Here is a 21,501-nt window from a genome sequence, read left to right on the forward strand (position 1 = left end):
CGTGTTCGCGCTGCTGAAATCGCATATTTTTAATGTTTTCTTTTGGACAAACTCAAAAAAATTTAAATACATGATCTAATCAGAAACACAGCAAAATGATGCATGATAAATTCATAAATGTCTATATCCTGTGCCTATCATAAATATACGGCTAATATTCTAGATAAATTAAAAATAGTCATCACATAAATACCTCACGAATTTGTCCAAATGATGGGTCATAAAATCATCAGAGATTCAAAACTCATTCCAGAAAATCGGCGGCAAATTTTCTGCTTCAACTGTGCAAAAATTCATCACGTGGTTCCGTCAGAAACTCCTCATACGCACATCCAGGCTATTTACAACGGCCACAGCGGTGGTTTTGTGGTAGGACATCCGCCTTGCATTCGGAAGGTGCTGGGCTCGATCCCCAGTGCCTCCTGGAACCAACCGGTTTTTCTAATGGGTGCAGACGTCCCCTGGCTCGGTGCCCAGCCTTTAAAAGCGTCCCTTCTCGATAGGGGCCTATAGTGGCTCTGAGCAGCGTTGCAAAAGAGGGTACTGGGCGCTTCTTCCCGACATTGGACAGCATCATCGTGGAGTGCCCGTCGCGGCCATGGGTTCACACCTGCTATAAGTGTCGCCGGGTACCTGCCCGTAAAATAGGTACGAGCGACCTCCCGTATTAGCGCTGGGCCATTCATGTGGGGATTCAGCGCTCGGAACCCCCTCAAGCCGCTCAGTTCGAGGACCGCAAGTATCGGAGCATCCGGTCAGGTCTGTGGGAAAGCCCGAAGTGCGACCGGCATAAAGTGGCAGCTGATCAATAAAGTGGTAACATATCAACGGCATCTTCTAGTTCTGCTAATTTCAAGGGTAAATTATTGTCGAGCTCTCATCTCCTGATAGGGCTTCACAAGGGAGGCGAACCGCGCCACAGGATATGAGGCTTGGGAGGAAGCGGAAAGTAGAAAGTAGAGACGGGTAGTGTTTCTTGAATTCAGATATTATTAAGTCCGCGCTAGTGACCGATGCGCTATCAAAATAAAGTGCTGATATTCTCTTGGCTACAGCATGCCGGCGCTCATCAAGCAAAGCCTGACGAGTCAGTTCCTCACACTGCAAAGGGCAATTCGTGCGAGACTGAATACGGGCAGCCGTGCAGCGTTCTGGGCCAAACCGTCACAGCTGGCGCTTCACACCAGCGATTTCCAGCGCATACAAGCCAGGAGCGTCACAACGAAGATCATAAAGGTTATACAGTGTTTTCCATAAATCCTGCCTAGTCCTCTGTTGCTGTGTCTTTTTGAGATGCTTTTCGGGGCGATTCCCGGAAGCTTTGCAAATAGTTCGTGTAAATAGTGAATAATTTTAGTGCAATAACTATCGTGTTTAAAAAAAATGGCTGAGGCTTAGCTAAGGTTAAGCCTAGTCAAATGCGAAGCATATTGATGGCTAGGCTTGGTAAAGTTCCTCGCTTTGTTCTTCAGTTGTTGTAGAACGTTGTCGCCGAGGCGCATATTGAGCACGCCGCTTAGCCAGACGTTCATCCCGCTCTTCATCGGTCTCTGTGGCACGCTGAAGCTTTCACTTCTCGTTCAAATCAGCCCTGCTTCTAGGCGGCATCCCAACACCTGGCCGCCTCGTAAGTGCCCGGAGAGCGAGGCAAGCTCAGCTTTATACCGCTGCTGTAGCGTCACGTGGTCAGCTGCAGCGCCTCTGATGTGGAGCCTCCACCGCCGCGGCCGACCGCGCGAGCCGGCAGCACATCTCTCCTCTGCTGTGACGTCATGTTGTCACGTGGTCAGCCGCCGCGCCTCTGATGTGGAGCCTCCACCGCCGCGGCCGACCACGCGAGCCGGCAGCCCATCTCTCCTCTGCTGTGACGTCATGTTGTCACGTGGTGTCACGTGGTCACGCTAAAGGTCAATGGTAGCTCCACCGCCGCGCTCGACGGGCTGTAGTGTAGCTCTAGTAATATGCTTCGCATAAAAAAAAAAATGCGCCGGCATCCTAGTGCCCTCAAGCAGCGGCCACCGAAGCTCATCTATTTGCGGTGCCGCGGGTTCAAATTTCAGCCGCGTCAATATTTATTTTTTTATCTATGGTTTTGCCAAGGTCACCCTCAAGGGCAAGCTTCGCACAAACACAGTGAGCCGGTTAGACCCCGAGAGGCACTGCTTTTGCACTAAAATGCGTTGTGTGTTCCGCTCTGGAGTGTTGTTGCACGGTAAAAAAAAAAAAAAAATCACAGCTGGTCGAGATTTATTCCGACCCCTTCACCACGGCACTCCCTCGTTTCTCTCCTAGCGCAGTTGTGTCCACCGGACGCGTGATTCAACTTTGACAGCTACAACTACGCGTGAGCCGGTAACCTTCGGCTAGAGAGCTGCAGTTCTAAAAAAAACCATTAAAATAACAAAAAAGCTAACCTCCAAAGCAACAATGGCAAAACTAACCATTTTGTCATTGTTGCACTTGTTGGTAATAAGAAAGTGCATAGAGAGCACACACCCTTGTGTCCACTCTTGACCGCAATTGTGTCCGTTTTATGTTGCCCTTATTGCGAAAACCACGCACCAGCAACTAGCCCTGCAACAAGTTATAGTTGAATTGTTGCTTGACATGCCTTAAAGCTCGTATCGCAGTGTACTGGCAGCGGATGCTGCTTATAATCCGACGCAAACTCCCCGTAAAATGAATTCACGTTGAAACGTACGGCGAGCGGGGTTGCGGCCGACCCCTTTCCCGAATGTACTTACCAATCCCACCACCAGCGACGCGGCAGTCGCAGTGCACGAGGCCATAACGAGTTGTGGCACTACTTGGTTTGGAGCGGAATGTAAAAGAGGGGGAGAGGGATTCAGGTGGAATGTTAGACATCAGAGAGGCGAATGAGCCCACATGCGTAGACGTGCATAGAATTCATTTGCGTAGCTAACATCCGTCCTGATTCTGCGCCCTGAGTCAGCTTTCAGGAGAGGCACCTTCTTAGGCTTAGATTTGTACGAACAAGAAAAAACTTTAATCAACGTAAACTCAAGCATGCAGAGGCGCGCCTGATGACCGCAAGACCCCAGGGAGAAGGCGTCAACGTAAGCAGCGGAACCGTGTCCCTCCCTCACTCGCTCTCTCGACAATGCCCATCCGCCCGACTGCCATTCTTTCATATGACCGCTGGTTGCCGCCATCTCATTAGGCTAATTACCCTGGCACGCAGTCCGTGCTAAGCAGGCACGCCATCTCACGTTCACCATCAGGTAGCCTTCGCGTTGTCAAAAAACGAACAAACAAACAAGAGCAAATAAAAAAAAAACGGAATGCATCTGCAGGGCCGCTTCGAGGGTCGTTAGTAGCAGCCCGCACCAACATGAGGGCACATGGATACGCGATGAGCGACGAAAAGAGAGACGAAGTTCTCAGAAAGGTAAAGAGATGGAAAGACGATGTAAATGAAGGAAGGAAGAAAAAAGAAGGAGAACATCATCTCGCAAGCACGCCCACATCTTCAAAGGTGGAAGTGAATAAGTCATTGGAAAAGCTTTCAAAGAGGTTTGTTTTAATGAATGAACTTTTATCGCCAGAGAAACGCTCCACGTGATAATTGCGACAATTTCATCCTTTCCGCGAGGCTTATATGAAAACTTTACGGCATTAAACGGACTATGCTGGCAAAGTTTATAAGGAAAATATCGAAATTCATATGGCCTCCGTATGGCGTCAAGAATCTCATAACGAAATCACGTGGAAATCGTACGGAACATATGCAGACAGCATATGAAATTCTTTCTAAGTTTTTGTAGCGTTAGAACTTAACGTTCTCACAATTTCACATATGCGCGCTCATGCGGAATGTTTCACTACTGATAGGTGGGAGCCTTTTTGTGTGCATAGCGTAAGAACGTTTTAAGCATGCTATCCTGTGAGAATTATGAGCAGTTGTTCGTTGTTTCAGACCTAATTCACGCTTATGGAGATGCTCCCATGCAATCAAGCATTTTAAAGTTTCATTCATGAAGTGTAGTCCTGCTTAATGCTTTTTATACATTCCAAATTAAGTAGTATAACGTCTCGAAGCGATATACTGGCTCTGAGGGATACCGTAAGGAAGGGCTCCGGAATAATTTGACCAGCATGTGTTCCTTAACGTGCGCTGACATCGCACAGCAAAAGGGTATTTTTGGATTTAGCCTCTATGGAAATCGGGCCTCCGCGTCCGCGATCGCAGCCGTGGCCTTTGAACAACAGCCAAACGCAAAGTCACTGAGCCACAGCGGTGGTTCATAGTTAATAGTCTTTCTACGCAGTGTGAACAAGTTTCTTGACAAAATGCGTCATATCGCGCAGATAAATATGGCGCCCTGCGATAGCACATGCTGTGGCTTCTCACTAGCATACCCCGAAACTCTCGACATTTGCCCTGTAATGCTCAATAATTAAAAATAAACTACGATACGCATACGCCCAACACGGGCAGTAAGGGAGATGAACGATGCGGCACAAATGCGTACGCGTGCGAACAGTATAAGAGCTATGCAAAACCTGCCTGTATCCGGATAATCACGGGAGAAAAGGAACAAAAATCCAAGATATGTTAGCGAGGGAACAGATTCTGGAAGAGTGTATCATCTCCATAAATCTCTCCCACGGCAACACACCGAAAACCACCACTGAAAGTCAGAGCAGGACCAGAGGTATAAAAAGACGCAAAAGAACCACGCAGGCTGATAATTAACCCTTCAAACGCTTCGCGGAGTAAACGCTCCCATTCATCTCTGTTACCCGCACCTAAGCGAACAAGATATTTCGTGGAAAACAAAAAACCAAATGGCATTTACGCACTACCTGCACATCAGGGAGTGAGAATCGTCGTATCCCCACATATCTCCGCCTTTCACTAAAGCTCCTTTAGCCATCAGTCCAGTTCCCGGCTCAACCGTCCTCATCCATCCTCATTGAGAAGACAGTGTTCAGAGTGGCCCTCAAGTCTTGCGCGAGAGGGCGCCACGCGCAGTCTTGGGATGGGCCGCAAGGGGCGCTGCTCTCTACGGCGAGCTCGAGATCACTACCAGCTCCACCCTCCCACTTTGGGCGCCAAATGCGTGATCCAGGGAGGGTGAATGGAAGGGTAGAGCGTAGGAGCGAGGGGAGCGCATTCGTAAATTTTAATTAGGCGCATAAACACCGATCCGCTCGCCGCTACTTAGCTCGCCGTCGTAAGCACGGCCATGGTGTCTTAACTAGCCCGGCTTCTCACGAGCTCGCTGCTAGCAAATGACCTCTGCTTTCTAAATGCCACGGACAACTTTACCGCTTGCTGGCGCCTTTTATTCGTCGAATAGAACAGCATTTTTTCTCTAAAAAAAAGAATGAAAGCTTAGAGCGAAAGGGCGAGAGACATGTCTTCTCTCGTGGGTGTTGCACTCTTGAGTCTCAAAGATGTCTTGAGGCGGCATTCGATCGCTCATGAACAAAGTTAGGTTTCATTAGGATGCAACCTAATCGTTGTGAGCTAAACTTCCTTGAATAGGAAATACTTACGGTCATCTACTGAGTGCGGGCCGCCTTTGTTGTAGGTACTAAAGAGGATCCAATGGTGCAGCAGAGCTTAGGTGTTGGGGGCGTGCTGGCTAATAATGACGGATCACAGGGCTATTGTAGATTACCAAGACCCCTGGAGGGTGAAGACTACACCGAAAACACTATTGCAATACACTTCCTAGCGTAATGGTGGAGCCAGGCGAATAAAGTACTTAGTGTAAAGAGCTATTTGTGGAAATGAAGTTCACAGAAGTGGGGCATTAATTTTACTTTGTAGGCGAATGACGGCATTTGCGGGAGAAAATTGCTGTTTCCCCACACATGATTATCCTGCCGCGGTGGCTCAGTTCTTTGCGCGCTCTGCGGCCGACCCTGAAGATGCGCGCTTTCCTGGGTGGCCGCGATTCGATGCAGCCGAAATGCAAGACATCGGTCTACTGTGCTTGCACCGGTGCACATTAATCATCCCCAGGGTGTTGAAACTATTGCGGAGCCCTCCACTACGGCCCGTCTTCCTCTCTTTCTGCCTCCACTCTCTTTTCCATTCCTTCCCTATGGCACGGTTCAGATGCCCGCAGTGAAGTGAGACAGTTAGCAACCCGACAGGATTGCTCAGTGATAAGAGCTCTCAGCTACTGAGCCGGAGTACCTGGCTTCGAACCTGGCCGTGACGGCCACGTTTCGACAATTAAGACATCACGCTGGTGGGGACAAAATCAGACACGCCCGTTGAAATAGTGAAATAGTGGGTCTTGAGGAAGGGAATGGTACAGTAACTGTCTCGCGTCTCGGTGGATATCCAAACCTCTCAGTAAGGGAAGCGATAAAGGAGGGAGTGAAAGAAGAAAAGAAGAAAGAGGTGCCACAGTGGAGGGCTCGGGAATAATTTCGACCCCCTGGGAATCTTTAACGTACAGCATATGGGCGCCTTTTGCGTTTCGCCTCCATCCACCTCGCTCTCTCTTTTCTTCTTTCGCTCCCTCCTTTTTCTCTTCCCTTACGGCGCGGTTAGGGTGTACGAGATATGTGAGACAGATATTGCGCCATTTCCTTTCCTAAAAAATCAATTTACAACTTACAGTATACATATATCTCGCTACCACATGTTGAGCAGCACAACGACGTAACCGTTGGCCGCTCCCTTTTCTCAATGATACATTTTCGACACCTTTCTTTTCCTTCAGTGTTGATGCATACTGCTGCCAAAGGCTCCATATTTTGCTCAGTGATTATGGCGCTCGGTTGCTGATCCCGAAAGACGCGGGTTCGATCCCGGCCGCGGCGGTTGAATTTCGATGAAGGCGAAATTCTAGAGGCCCGTGTACTGTGCGATGTCTGTGCATGTTAAAGAACCTCATGTGGTTGAAATTTCCGAAGCCCTTCACTACGGCGCCTCCCATAGTCCGAGTCGCTTTGGGAAATTAAACCCCCATAACACCGTAAAAAAAAAAAAAGCCAGCATGTGCCGCGTATAAGCAGCCAGAGGAAACGAGTGCAAGCGACGCATCGTACAATCGCGGCGAGAATCGCCACGGAAAGCGTGCAAACGTGGTGTCTTGTGCCTGCTTGCGGGTGCGCGTTTGTGTGTACTTGAAAAAGAACCGTTTGTGGCGCCTGAGAGGCACCCAAGGTCTTCCGCCTTACTACGCGCGCAACGATAGCGGCAACCAGCGCCCATTGCTTTCCGTGTACATCAGTCATTAATCGTTGACAGCCACTGAAGCGGTGGCGATGCATGCAGCGTCTATAGGTGTGTACGCACGGCACCTTGGTCTCCGCTTTCTTGCAGCGGGTTCGAAGCCAGCAAACATTAGTCGGCTTGCCTCGGTGTTGGGCGCTAGGACAAAATGCGGGTGGGGCTCGAGGAACCGGCTTCCGGCACGTACGCATCGTAAATCAACTCAGAAAGGGGCGCGTGCCGAACTGCGTGTGTGGTTAGAAAGTGCTTGTTCTCCAACAGACGAAAAAAAGCAAGGCACTTGATCCGTAAATGAGGTAATGTCAAGTTTACGATGGGTCAAATTAAAATAAGTCTTTTATTTGTCTTCCTCTTCACAAGCACAGTAATCATTGGCAGGGGTCAAGTTGACCCTTCACTCTGTTGAGGAAGAATCGGGACAGGAGTGGCTGGGTGGATGGTGGTGAAAACATTTATTAAGAAGGGACAGGAGGTATGTTTGGATTAGCCCGTAAGGGACCGAGGGCGGAGGTCCTTAGTAGGGACCCCATTGGCGGTAGCCGCCGCCCGGGCGCGCCCGACTAAGGCTTGTTGGGCCTGCAAGTCGTGGCAGCCGAGCAGGGTCGCCTCCCAGTCCTCCCGGGTTGGGTTGGGGATGGGGGAATAGCCGAGTTGTAGGGGCAGGCCCACACCAGGTGATAGGTGTCAGAAGACACCGCACTACAGTGCGGGCAGCTGCCGTTAAAGGAGAGGTCAAAATGTTTTAGTGCTGCCGGGCACAACATTGTATTGGTGAGAAGGCGGAGAAGGAGCCGCTCATCCGCCTTCTTCAGGCCTTTACATGGGCGAGGCTAAAAGCGGTGACTATCTTGACAGTAGGTTGTAACGGCTGAGGGCCTCAGTTGAGTTTCGAAGCCGGCGTTCATCCCTGACCCAGCGTACTTGTATGCGATAGGAGACGAACACCTGGGCGGCTACTCTCGGAACATCATTCCTCGTCATTACCTGCCGTGTTCGAACTCTAGGAAACGATGGTCTTATGGGCCTTGTCTGCTCGACCATTTGAAAACTTGCTAGGGACCATGAGAAGGGTTTTACGTGGGGTTATTACTTCGTCATCGACTCCCATTTAATTAAAAGCACTGCGATGAAATGACCCTCAAAACAATTTGCACATACCGTCATCAGTCACTGTTCCCCTTCGGCCCGCAGCAAGCCATGGGTCTCACAGCAATAAAAATTCTGCTCGGGGTGACCTTTCACACTTCAACACATCTCAGATGTCAGCCCCACGTTCTCCCCTAGCCGCATGTGACTCCCGAATCCCAGGAAGCTCTCACGGTGTCCATCGTCGCTGCTTCCGCCGATGGTCCGACGTATAGTCCTACTGCAATGATTAAGCGCCTGCCGAGAGATTAGTTGGCGTCCCCGCCTGTGTTCACTTCGTCACCTTGTTGTCTTCCGTGTTGCACAGTTCTCATATATGACGGCCTGAGGCACTGCCATTGACGACAAAACCGCGTTGTAGCCACTTCTGCGCTTGCTACGAAAGAATAATTCTGAACACCTGCGGCGCCTTCATGTGCACCTACATTGCAGATCCCGCGGGTGTGTTCGGCATTTCACCTTCATCGAAATGCTGCCGAACGATTGCAATGTGTCTTCACCTTAACGAAAAGGTCTATAGACTGTCTATCGATTTCTTATAGACTGTGTTGCCTTCCCATAGGCATTTGTTTTCGTAAATTTGTAGCCTGTAGACTGTATAGAGAAAAAAACTCTACTAATAGCGTATGACCATAAATCTATAGATCGTCTATAGACACGCGAGGTAACGTCATCTCTACTCGTGCTCTCCTCCTAGCTCAGCCTTAATAGGTACTTCTGCTGGGGCGCTGAGTTCTTCCACTGCCTTCCTGTGTGATTCGTCGCTCTAAAGAGAGATCTATGCAAACCAAACCTTGATTTAGGCATCGTTGTGTCTCTAGCGAGGACTGCGGATCTGGTCTTTTGTTCTAATGGATTGAGAATTTTATACAGCTACCGTAGGAGGCTAAACGTGAAACAAGCACTTACACTCTGTGAGGACTGTAGTTCACGTACTCGTTGGAAGCTTCGTCGCATTTGTTTCTAGCAAGTAGAAACTGGCCATATCGGTCGACCGCAACCATAGCACAGCCCATGCCCTACCTTGTCCTACCAATTCACCGCTCAGTAGCTATAGCGTTCGGCAGTTGAGCCGAAGGAGGCGGGTTCAAATCCCAGCCACAGCGACTTCATTTTGATGGTGGCTAGACACAGAAACTTCGTCTGTGTGCTGTGTGCTATAGTGCACGTTAAAAGAGATCCCTGGTGGCCGAAACTATTTCTCAGCTTTCCACTCCTCTGTCAATACACCGTGCTGGTTCTCAACGTTAAACCCTCGCACTTCCGCACTTCCCTAATCAATACCAGCACCTTTCTTGCGTGACTCAAAATATTGTTCTGCCAAACGCGTGGTCTTTGAATTATGCATTGAAGAAGGGCAGAAAGTTGGGCAAGTTGGTAAACACTCTTCCTTTCATCTCCGTCTTGTCGCGCTTTGAAACCAATCATGAACTTTGAATTATCTTCGTTTCACAACGCTCGCGCAACATGTTGTTCATGCAGCAGTTCCGAGAGCTTACTTCTCTCTTTGCCAGCTCCGTTGGTTCAGCGATGACTTACGGTTCTCGAGATACGTCGCGACAAAACGCTGCTGGTATAATACTACAACACACGCAGAGCGGTCTGCACAAGGCTGCGCACAGCTGGGGGTCCAGCCGTGTACGCGATCGGAGGTGAGCCGGAAAGGCGTCCAGTTAATTGCTTTCGGAATATTTGCTTAACGGCGCTCGCGCCCCGCGCGCATTTCAAACACGTGCTCCACGTACCTTGCACCACGTACTACAATTTAGGGGGCGGAGGAGGGGGGGTGCAGAACTTGCTGACCTTCACATGAGGAGCGCGCGCACGCGTAATGGTTATGGCGGCGAAACGACCGGACGGAGCAATTACTTATCGCTGCTTTGCTCTCGCCGGCACGGCTTCGCGAGAGACGCCGCCGCAGGACTCTGGGAGTGCCCCATTGATGACGGCCACCGGTGGCCCCCTGAATCCGTGGTGTGAATAGTTCGGTGCAGCATCACGCAGTTTCCATGGTGGAACTGCTTGAAATAGCGCAGAAAAACAAGCACATAGTACAGAAAATAAAACCTCATTTGCATATTTCTGGCTGCAGTTTCATTGGCAAAGTAGGAAACATTATGAAAAATTCTGAAGATGCCGACACTAGAAAAATTTCTGCTACCGTTCCAAATGTAGATGCCAGCCGGAGCGTTTAGCAGCTATATGGGCGCCTTTTTAAAAGAATATTTGATTTAGCCGGCCGAAGTAACTAGCAATGTATAACCTGTAGTCGCTGCCCGCACTTGAGTACTACGCAATCATGACTGCAGGTGAAAAAGGATCGGTCAGATCACGAACGCGAAGTGCGCGTACTTACGCGAAAACTGCCACTGACCATTTCCAGCTAGTGTGCTGTGGCGAATGGCAAAGACATGGAGCTTCTTGACTAGAACTTTAACGTGAAAGCTCGATCTCTGAAGACTAATTTTTAAGCTCCAAACAATTCTTGTAGCTTACAAGATGGACTAACAGCAGTGCTGAAAGCCCGCCGTGAACACCAAACTCATGACCGGGGCTATCTGCTAATAGAAAGTACGTGCCAAATCTGCAAGACTGTTCGCGCAGGTCGAAGCAGTATTAAATATAACACTATGTGCATGCGGTCAAAGATTTCTTCTCAGTCATGATTAGCATGCTTACTTATAGATGTTCTCTTCATGCATTCTTCCTGGTCTCCACTTCTGACTATGGAGAACTAGGATTGTATTCATTCCCTGAACAGAAATACAACGTTCAATTTCGAGTTACACGCGACTGTGCATTCGCAGTTAAGATCTGTCCGGTTCTTGCCGGTGCCTCGGATGTCTTCTCATTGGCTGTCCTTACTGGCTAGCACTTTGTCGCTAACCGATCACGGGATATCCTTACATACGAAGGCACTCCAAGAGCCCTGTGCAGCTGGACGCGATTTTGTGACGTGGTTGTGCAGTAATCCTTTCGGCACTTATTAGGCTAGTTGGTAGTTTGAACCATTTCCTTTCGACCTCAGGGTGCCCGTATGCAACGTAAGCCAAATCTGTGAGGTCTTGTTCAGCATTACTCGTACATATAGAAGACCATTTGGTGACTGGAAAGTTCAAACACCTGCGTGCACGAAAAGAAGCATGGCTCCACATGAGTGGGTGACATGAGGGGCGCGGAAAAATCGGTGTTCAGTTTTTTTTTGTTTACATTATTTTGGAGCCAGTCTGCTTGATTTTACCTATCTGAGAAGAGAAGTTCTCGGCAGCAAAAGGCCCGTATGAGACAACAAATGCTGTTTGTGAAGGAATAACTCGCGATCAAGTGCGGCGTTCACTGTGGGTGCTCGGCTGTGATACAAGTGAAGGGGGGGGGGGGGGGGGGCTTGCAATGAGTGCCAGACTGCACCGTAGAAAGGTAAAACCAGCTAAAGCAACGCCACACAAGACAAAGCAGAGCATGGAGGTTTTACCTTTCGCAACATGTTGGCTGTCGCGTAGAGCGGAACATCGGCGTCATTACTGATCATCAGCATCAGCTGCAGCCAGAGATTCAGGAGACTTTATACATTGTGCTGGAATTCCCTCATATTTTGGCATAAAAGCGCTTTGCACTTTTCAGCGCTACTACCATTAATGGTGTGTGAAGACCTTCTTGGATGCCAGCAAGCATTTCGCGAGTGTCGCATTCGCAGTAAAAAATTACACTCGTAGGTTCTCGCTTCGGTGCACGGAACAAACCCGGGGTGTGTTACATGGTAAATGGCTGGGCGGCGTGTTGAAAGAACGCTCCGGCAACTTGATTCACACCGGTAGTGGCTACGAGCCCGAGGGGAGCATATAGCACACTGCGAATGGGGACGACGGCTGCTTCCGCGCTGTGCATGAGGCCTCGGGAAGGGTGTGTGCAGCCCCGATTAAAAAAATGTGGGTCGCCTCTTCGCAACTTCCTGCATGCAGCGACATTCACAGGCGACGGAACACACCACCTGTGATTCGTTTTTGTGCGTGTTTTTTTCGTACGCTACGCCACGTGACATGAAAATTAGTTACAAGGGGGGATTTAAAAGAATGGAAAGGTTACAGAAAGAGAAGCGAGTTGAAGCGAAAAGAAGGGTTTAGAGGTATTACACTCATTCGTTTCAAACACTCTCACATCCCGGGTTTTGTTTTGTCGCGTGTTATTTGTGGGGTGGCCTGACATTGCCTGCAGAGCTCTTCCAGGTTCTTTGAAAAGCTGCCTGCCGTGTTCATGCAGTACGACAACAATAATTCAACATGAGAGTGAACGTTTTAAACTCACGAACGCAGCGACCATCTTAAACTGGCTAGAGCGTTTGAGCGCTGCAGGGTCAGCACGAGTATATGCTGCTTGATGCACTGATGCCAGTTAGACGTCTAGTCAGAACACGTGTTTTTGCCCCTAATTTCTAAAGAGTACTTTCCAAACTTATTCGAACAAGCGTTAAAAAAGCTAAGATTAACAGCTAAGTGAAAACAACTCTCTGGGATAAGTACAAAATATACATTAGGTTTTTTCAGAAGTCTTCAGCTTTGTTCCACATAAAGCTGAGTCCTCTTCAAAGGGCAATTCAGGGACGAATTGGGCTTAACTCTATACCTAAAAAATCTGTTCGAGGCGAAAAAGTCGGGTAAAATCGTGTTTTACACGAAAACGTAAGACTCAAAATATGATTTTAAAAGGCGGACCTCATAACGTTCGACTTTTCTAGCCTGTTAAACCTTTTTTGCGATGTGAGTAGCGCGAACAAGATCACAGATCACACAGCATGCAAGCGGCAAGTAGCGTATAGAAGATATACTGTCAGAGAAATAACCAGATAAACCAGCCAGTATTCTAGCTAATTTTCATCTGTGCCTGATATTTATGGGTTCTACCTGTATTTTAAAGGCAAAGAATATAGACAGCGTACTGCTTACACAACCGTGTATACCCATGCGCACATTTCCGTGGACTATAATAAGCATCGCTTTAGATAAAACCAATGTTTGCAACGCCCCAATGCATCGTTATGATGGAGTCAAGCCACACCCTCCGACCATCGAGAAAGGGGGGCGGTCAGCGAAGCTCAGGTGTGGTCTCTCGAAAAAGACAGAAAAAAAAGAAACTAATCCCCCACAATCCGCCCCGAGACAGGGAGGCGCCTCGTAACAGCACAAATGGATGGACCACACCCGACAGTCAGCGTTAGGGTGTTTCATGGATGAGCAGCTCGGGAATAAAGGCAACGTAGGCCTCGACAAAGTCATCTGTGCGGGCTTTCCACCGCCCTCTGACGGGCAATACCGATGATGCTCGATATCCTGACATGCGTCAGTACGCCAACGGCAAGAAAGTTCACTTATACCTCATTCATTTTCAGTCATTTACTCTGGATCCTCCCCAGCAGCCTCTCATCTTTCTATTTCCCGATTCCCAACGGACAATGCTGCTGTCGAGTTTGCCTGCGCGAAGTCATTAGGTCCAAGCAAACGTCAGCGTGGGATACCTTCAACAGACTGCTGCTAGCTATATCCGAGTTTACGACCACCACGTGGGGTGCGTTGTTGTTGGTATTTTTAGCATTTCTTTCATCTAATGGAGTACCCTTACCTTATAGTTTAGATGGAGATGACAAGACAGCATGCAGCAACAAACAATACGGTAGAATAAGTTCAGAAGCACAAAGGAATCCAGAAAGTGCGCACACAGACATATTATTATATGGGAAATACACAACAGCCACTTAGCACAGTTAGCACAGTGCTGAATGAGCATATGGCGTGTAAGTTGGGATGTAAGGGACCGGTAGTGCGTGCGGGGTCATTACTACCGCGAATTCTTTCTCAGTACCCCGCAGCAGCCGTCTTCAATGGACCCCCCCCCCCCCCCCCCCCCTCGCAGGGACGGGACGGGACGGTGGGGTGCGCTGGAAGCGAAGAATGACATTTCTTGGAACGATGCGTGCGCGCGCAGGCGCCGGGCTGCTCGGGCGTCCATCGCCCTTTGGGGCTGATTCGCGTCGGCTAGGCAAAAGAGCGGTAGCAGCTTGGGCTCACCGCCCGGGGCCAGGGGATTTCTCAGCAGGCTGCGCTGCGCCTCTACAACGCCGCAGCCTTAGGGGCGATACTCTACGCGCTGCCCCTCGTCACGGTGCGCAAACCATCATGGAAGGCACTGGAGGTGCAGCATCGCAAAGCGCTGCGGACCTGCCTCGGTCTACCCGGAAACTCGCAATGCGAGGCGACACTGGCCGAGGCGGGCGCGTGGCCGCTGCAGCTACAGGCCACGCAGCGCTCGCTGCACCACATTGACCGCCTTCACCGCGCACCAGACGGCGCGGAACTCCTGCAGCGCCTAGAGTTCCTGTATATGCTACCAAAGGTAGCAGAGTTGCGCGTCTGTTTTCCCTCGCCGCTCCGAACGCCATTCGCCGAGAGGCGGTCACATGATTTTCGTGACGTCGTGTGTTCAACCCTCCGCGGAGAAGCTGACTTCACAGGTGCAGTGCCGAGCGAGCTGTCAGCTCGACGCCTCATGTGTGCCCGCGCCGTCGGCTACATTCATTTGTTTTCCGTGCACACCTGTGGCGTCAGGTTTGCTGTTCTGAAGTGGCAGTGACGGATGCACTCGTCAGTTATGACTGGGTGCAGTGCGCCAAACTGCAGCAATCGCACAGGGAAACGGCAAAGCGTTTTACGCAGTGCCATGTGGAAGGTCGGCGGCCGAAGTGCGTCGGCGCCTCAAGTGGCTCTTGAGAATGAACCTCTCCTGTTTGCGGCTTTGAAAGGCTTACAGTACTGATGAATAAATAAAAATTTCTAACATGTTTCACGATCTACCAGTGCCATCACAACCAACAATTGCCTGTTTCGACAGCGAAATCAGAATTGTATTGGTAAAAACATTTTTCACTGTCGACATTTGTTTACCTTGAAAAAATCACGTTTTTTTTCTAACTTACACACATTATCAAATAAGGAGCAGGCAACGAAAATCTTGTTTGTCTATAGCTTTCACTTAGTGCCCTTTTATGGATACTAGTTTGAGCCTATACCTGTCCCTCGAAGCAGTATTTCTAGCATATCACTGCATTAAAATTGTACAGAATTTACAGTCTGCATCTGCAACTCTTTGGCCCTTCACTAGGGCAGGCTCTGCTTACTCTACTGCTGCTTCGAGCCTTCTGTAGTGATGGTTCGAAGTGATATATAAGGGACAATGAATGTTCAAGAAGCAAATTCCATGCAAAGTTTTGCTACATTTCGATGCCAGTCTCACCTGCATAAACATTTAATTTGCCTATGCAGCCGCTGCGGTGGCTTAGTGGTTATAGCTCTCGGCTGCTGACCCGAATGACGCGGGTTCGATCCCGGCCGCGGCTGTCGAATTTCGATGGAGCCGAAATTCTAGAGGCCATGTACTGTTCCCTGTCATAGCCTGAGTCGCTTTGGGCAGTTAAACCCCCCTAAACCATTTGTCTGCCTACGCTATAAAGTATTGTTCTTAGTAAAAATGCCCCTAAAAACCATCTAAAAAGGATTAAGTGAGAGATGTGACGATAGGATAGGCAAAAATAGCATGTAAACAAGTGTCGCAAATCTTGATGCCGCGAATAATTTCAGCTAGAAGAAAGCAAATCAGCCTATAACCCCGGCTTTAAAAAAAAATCCAGGAGTCGCGAAATGTTTTGATACTGCGAACTAAGCCGAATCTACGAAGAAGGAGTACAAAAATGCAAAGCGGAACATTAAATTAGTTTTTCCGAGCAATAAGGATGAAGCAGGCACGAAAACCTACCACAGTAATCAACAACTATTGCAATTTAATAACTAAGGTGAAACGATACTGCTTTTCGATAAAAAATGAGGAAAGTTAAATAAGATCTACGTGTAAGAGTACTTTCAAGGTCCTTTAAATATCTGAACTATCACTGCATTTAGCAACGGGGTACATTTTGTGAAATGTGTTGGGCAAGCAATTGAGTGTTAATTTTTTCGTTATGTCAGACTCGCCTCGTTCAATGCATTCCCATTGCTTTAGTCTGCTTGCCTACAGCAACTTGCACAATTATTTTAATGTGGTTCTAGAGAGATGCGTTTTCGTATTTTCCGCGCATAACTCGTACAGAACACACGGCTGTGCTAGTTGTGAAAAAAAGTAATTCATCGCTATACTCTTTTTGTTCTTAAGACATGCACGCAGGAAGACAGGATGGGACAGACGCTGTCTCATCTGGAACGGAACTGCTTGTTCTTCTGAAATTACTAGTTCCAGAAAGAAAAAAAAAACTCGCAGGCCGTTTCCAGTCTTTTTTCGTCAGTTTGTCATGATTACGATTTGCTGTTAACCTTTGGCGATTTTTTTTTCGTGCTGTATGCACACCCTGGGCAAATCACAGATTAGTTTTCAGCGTTACGTTTAGAAACTTGCCATCAAGTCAATCTATTTAAAGGAGAAAAAAAAAAAGCCCAAGCGCCCTAGACAGCGAGCTACGCAGCCCCTGTACGTACGAGAAGTGGCTTTCCCGCACAGCTTAGAACATGATGGCGGACCTTCGCGCAACTCTGCTCCCTGAGGGAGCATATACAGTAACTCTAGCAGCGCCTTCGTCACTACCCGCGCTCAAGAATGGGCGCGGCACTGCAGGAATATGACCAGCTGACGCGCGCCACGCCCCCCTACGGCCTCTGCTCCCCCTGGCCCCTCACGACGGAGGTACAGCGAGAGATCGTTGGCATCGCGGGAAAACGCAGCACACCACTATGTGCGGTGCAGCAGCTAGCCGGAGCCGTCATCTACGAGCAACTGCGCGACCATCTGCTTGTGTTCACTGACGGCTCCGTGGTGAGCGAAAACTGCTCGCTCGCCGCAGCGGCCACCATCCCCGCCCTGCAGCTGCACCGCCAGCAAAGAGTGGCTTACCTGGGCTCTTCGACCACGGCGGAGCTACTGGGTCTTCGCCTGGGCATGGACCTGGTGCTCACCCTTACTCCGCCGCCACCCAGGTGTGCTCTGCTGTGTGATTCCCGTGCCGCCCTCAGCCGCCTGCAGACTCCCGCCCGTGGCACCCCGTTGCTATGCGCGTTACGCGAGCGCATTGAGCGCCTCGCGGAGCGCAGATGCAGTATTCGCGTGCAGTGGGTGCCCGGTCACTGCGGCATCCGCGGCAACGAGCAAGCCGACGAGCTCGCCACCGCCGCACATCAGCTTCCTCCCAGCGACGAACCGCTCGCCCTGGAAGACGTGCGTGCGGTGATCTACGACCACCTCCGTCAACAACACCCGGACCCTCGCATCGCGCGAGGAGAGCGCATTTCTCTCGTCGGCGCGCGCTCACTGTCGCGCCTCCAGCGGGCGATGATCATCCGAGTGCGCGTCGGCTGCGTGTGGCCCGGGGAAAGACGGGTGCGCCACGGACTTTCGTCAAGCGACGCGTGCGCTGAATGCGGCGCAGTGGAGACATTGGAGCACATGCTCCTTCGCTGTACCGCTTCTGCAGTGCCGCGTCGCGAGATGCTCGCGGCATACAGGGCGCTGGGAATCATCCCGGACAGTCTCGAAGCGCTCCTGTGGCCGCGCGGCAGTGCGCGCACCCGTGACAGAACAATGGTGAGCCTCTGTGCGTTCATCGAGCAGGCGGACTTGACTCCCCGCTTGCTCTACGCCAGGTAGTGCACGCGTGACACGAACGCTCCGTGGGTGCTACCTCGGACGGTATACGCGGCCGGGCGCCCCACCCCGGCCGCTAGTGCAGTGTGCCGCGCGCGCGATTAATCCGAGACAGGACGCTACGTGCGCGCGGCTATGTACATACAGTTTACTTCTGGTGTAAGTGATTGTGCGCAGTGGCCGCTCGCGCGCACTTATTTTCGGACAATGCTTGGACATTAGCGCGCGAGCGGCGCGAACTTGATTACTTTTGTATTTTGTAAATAGTGTACAAAGCTCTCCCCTGTCCTTTCTCGCTGTCGCTCCCCTCTACACTTCTCCTCACTATCCTCTCCCTTTCCCTTTCGTTTCCGCCGGCTGCAGCTCGGGTGCTTAAGATATTGGATAGCAATTGCCGCGGCCGGCAACACTCTTTTGCTTCACTCTTTTTTTTTTTTTAATAAACCACTACCACCAGCAGCTTGGGGCTGAAGAGCCGCCACACGACGACCCCCCCCCCCCCCCCCCCCTTGTCTTAATCCCCTCGTCTCAACAGACACCAGCCGAGACACAAGCTCGCGACGAACGTCTCGTTCGAAAAGTCTGCAGAATTCCTGAGGATTAAGCACTGCCGGACGGAACGGCGTCAGGGCGCCGTTGACGAGGGGGGCGGTAGAGATGAGGAATAGCCGGCGACAGCGCGTCTAGCCGCGAGCAGCGAAGGCCCGAGTTGGGTGACGCTACGGGTACCGGAGAGGCGCCGACTAAACAGCCTTGGGAAGGCTAAGTCGCCTTGGAATGCAGGTCCGAGCTCGCAGTGGCAGTTACAGCGGTAACTACCCGTTTAAGCCCGATAATTCCTTAATCCGGGACGACGCCAAAGTCGAGGGTCATTGGGGAAACCGCCGTCACGTGCTCGCACGAGTGTGTTTTGTGTTTGTTTTTATTTTGCAATAGAGAGGGTGTTTTGCCCTACGGAGGCTAGAGGGCTGGCCATGCTCTCGATGAGCCAATCGTAGGAAGAGTGTAGCATGATTGGAAGCTACCAAATGTGGGCCGGGCCTTTAGGGCTTTAAAACCGGGCCCCGGAGCCGGAAAAATGGTTCTGGGCTAAGGTCAGGTGCTATGCATCTTCGGCTATGCCGAGTAGGGGCCTCCCCTAGTGTTAGCCAGTTCCACCTTTTGTTGTTTTGTCTTTTTTGCTGCTTAATATGTCTCCAGTGCCTAATTTTGTATGTGATGTAAATATCTGTACATAAACTTCAAGTATTCCCTTTATCCCTGCATCGTAACTCATCGCAAGACCGTCTCTGACGGGGCACCCCTGGTGTGAAGAAAGGCTTCAGTCTTCCAGTTAAACAAACCGTCTCTGGCGGGGCACCTCTGGTGCGAGGAAGGAAGATAAAGAACTTGTGAAACTTTACTTGGGACAAGGGGCATTATTAGACCGAGCCGACCGTAGCCTTTGCACTGAAATCCCAAGCCCTCGATAACAGATGTACGCACGGTGAGTCCGAGAGTTTTGTGATGAAAATTGTGAGTTCCATAGCTCTGATAGTTTCAGTTGAAAAATCTCATTTCAAAATCCGGCTACTCCCAGTGCCCACTTTACTGGCATTAACTGATGGTAGTGCCGCCTGCACGCTGGGAACCTAACTACTGGTTTCGCTTTGCAACTTCTGCTTCGCTAGTAAATTCATGCTTTATACAGCGTTGAGTAGTTTCTTTTAAAGCCACGGGTGGCGTGACAATCTGTCAAACTCTGCATTTTTTCCTAATCACAGCGCAAATGTCGATACGCGGGCGCTATCCTGGAAAGCTCTGCATGGGGTCCAGGCGGGCTTATAGCGGGTGCACTTTGGGGGAAGATGCGCAGTAGTGAAGAGCTCCTAATCACTTTTCTTCTGCCTGAAAGGGGGCGAAAGGGATCTTTTTCCTCACCTTTATCTCTGAATAGCATTTTCGCGACAGAAACTTTGCAGCTGCAGCTTCCTCTAATCTGGCAGGTTCTCCTGTGGCCAATTCTCGGCCGTCTCCGACGGGAGCTGATCAGTTTCTTGTCCGAGGAACTCTTTTTCTTGCGTGAGGGATAGTTTCTCCGGCAATGGTCATGCCCATTCATTTCTGTAAATAACGGTCGTCTTGTCCTGGTTTTTAGGCCAAACTGGCGCTAAGGTCTCCTTTTCAATGTTTCAATGTCAAATTATTGCCTTTTCGCTCTTCTGTCAATAGGTAAATATGTTATCCTGTTTTACATCGCTCATTCCTGTTAGTTACTAAGAGATGTTTATGGTACCTCTTTAATTGGCCCGCCTTATATGCTTCATGTCATGTGTTCTTGTAAATGTGAATGTATCTGGTAACCTTGGCATATTTACATATGTAAATAAATTTTTTTTCTAAACGTCCGCTGTCCTAGAAGCAACTAAAGAAATGTTTTTTTTTCTCATTTGCTCTCTGCCGCTGTGCCTGTACTCTTAGAATATGCACCCCTATTTAGTCCAGGTAGAGCAGTGTATATCACCAGCCCGTGGACGACCGGTTTGATCCCCGGTCGCAAACTCGGGGATGGAAGGCAGCTGTACTTGAGTGAAGGGGGTGAGGACACCCAGTGTTCTCTTGTGGCCCAGGTTGGCTGCCGTTCGAATTCTGGGTATGCCGGGGAGATGCCTCGAGGGGAGGCGCTCCCTGACGGGTATGGCAGACCCTCCTTACCCCTGATTCTAGGGGTCGGATGAGCTCCAGGATCCACTTTCAGAGAACGCAATGCTGCCCTTTGCTGTACGTGGTACGTTTTATGCTGGCACTTCTTAGCCCAGAACGGCTTAATTTTTTTTTTTTTTACGGAAAATGCTACTTGTTGCCGCTTGTTCGCCTCAAGTAATATAGTGCCAAATCTGGGAGATTGTTTTTCTCGCGACAGCCTAAATGCGGCCACCACTGATACCAGTGAGGAAAGAGCGCATGAATCGATTGGTAGCGCATGTCCTGCGTTGCGATCGAGCCTCTTGGTCATGTCGTCGACGTCGAGAGTTTAGTATTTGATATTCTCATCTACAAGACACTTCCGACTCAGGAAGTGAACGGGTTGCCGGGGACAGAGACGAGCTGGCGATGGTCCATCTAGAGCTGTGAGGAAAAAGAAGAGGTGGAGAGGGGGAGGCTGGAGGCCGCAAACTGCATTCAGGGAATAAAAATTATGGGGACGCTTAAGTCACCTTAAGATTGGGATGGGACAGCATTGAAACCACTGATGTAGAAGTATACTTAGGAGCGACTCTGCACTGCCCGCAGCTGTGGAGACATTGATAGCAGGTTGTGGAGCCACGCCGATTGGAAGTGTCCGACGCACATCCGAGCAGCAGACTGGTTTCATCTACTGGCTAACCTCCCGCCTTTCGACGAGCAGCTGCGCACCGACGCCGGGCGCTCATGGCCGGCGCGGCAGCTGAGAACATGCTCCAACCTGCGTGTCTCGCACT

This window comes from Amblyomma mixtum, chromosome 7 (assembly GCF_055824585.1).
Source record: "Amblyomma mixtum isolate Tamu chromosome 7, ASM5582458v1, whole genome shotgun sequence".
NCBI lineage: Eukaryota > Metazoa > Arthropoda > Arachnida > Ixodida > Ixodidae > Amblyomma > Amblyomma mixtum.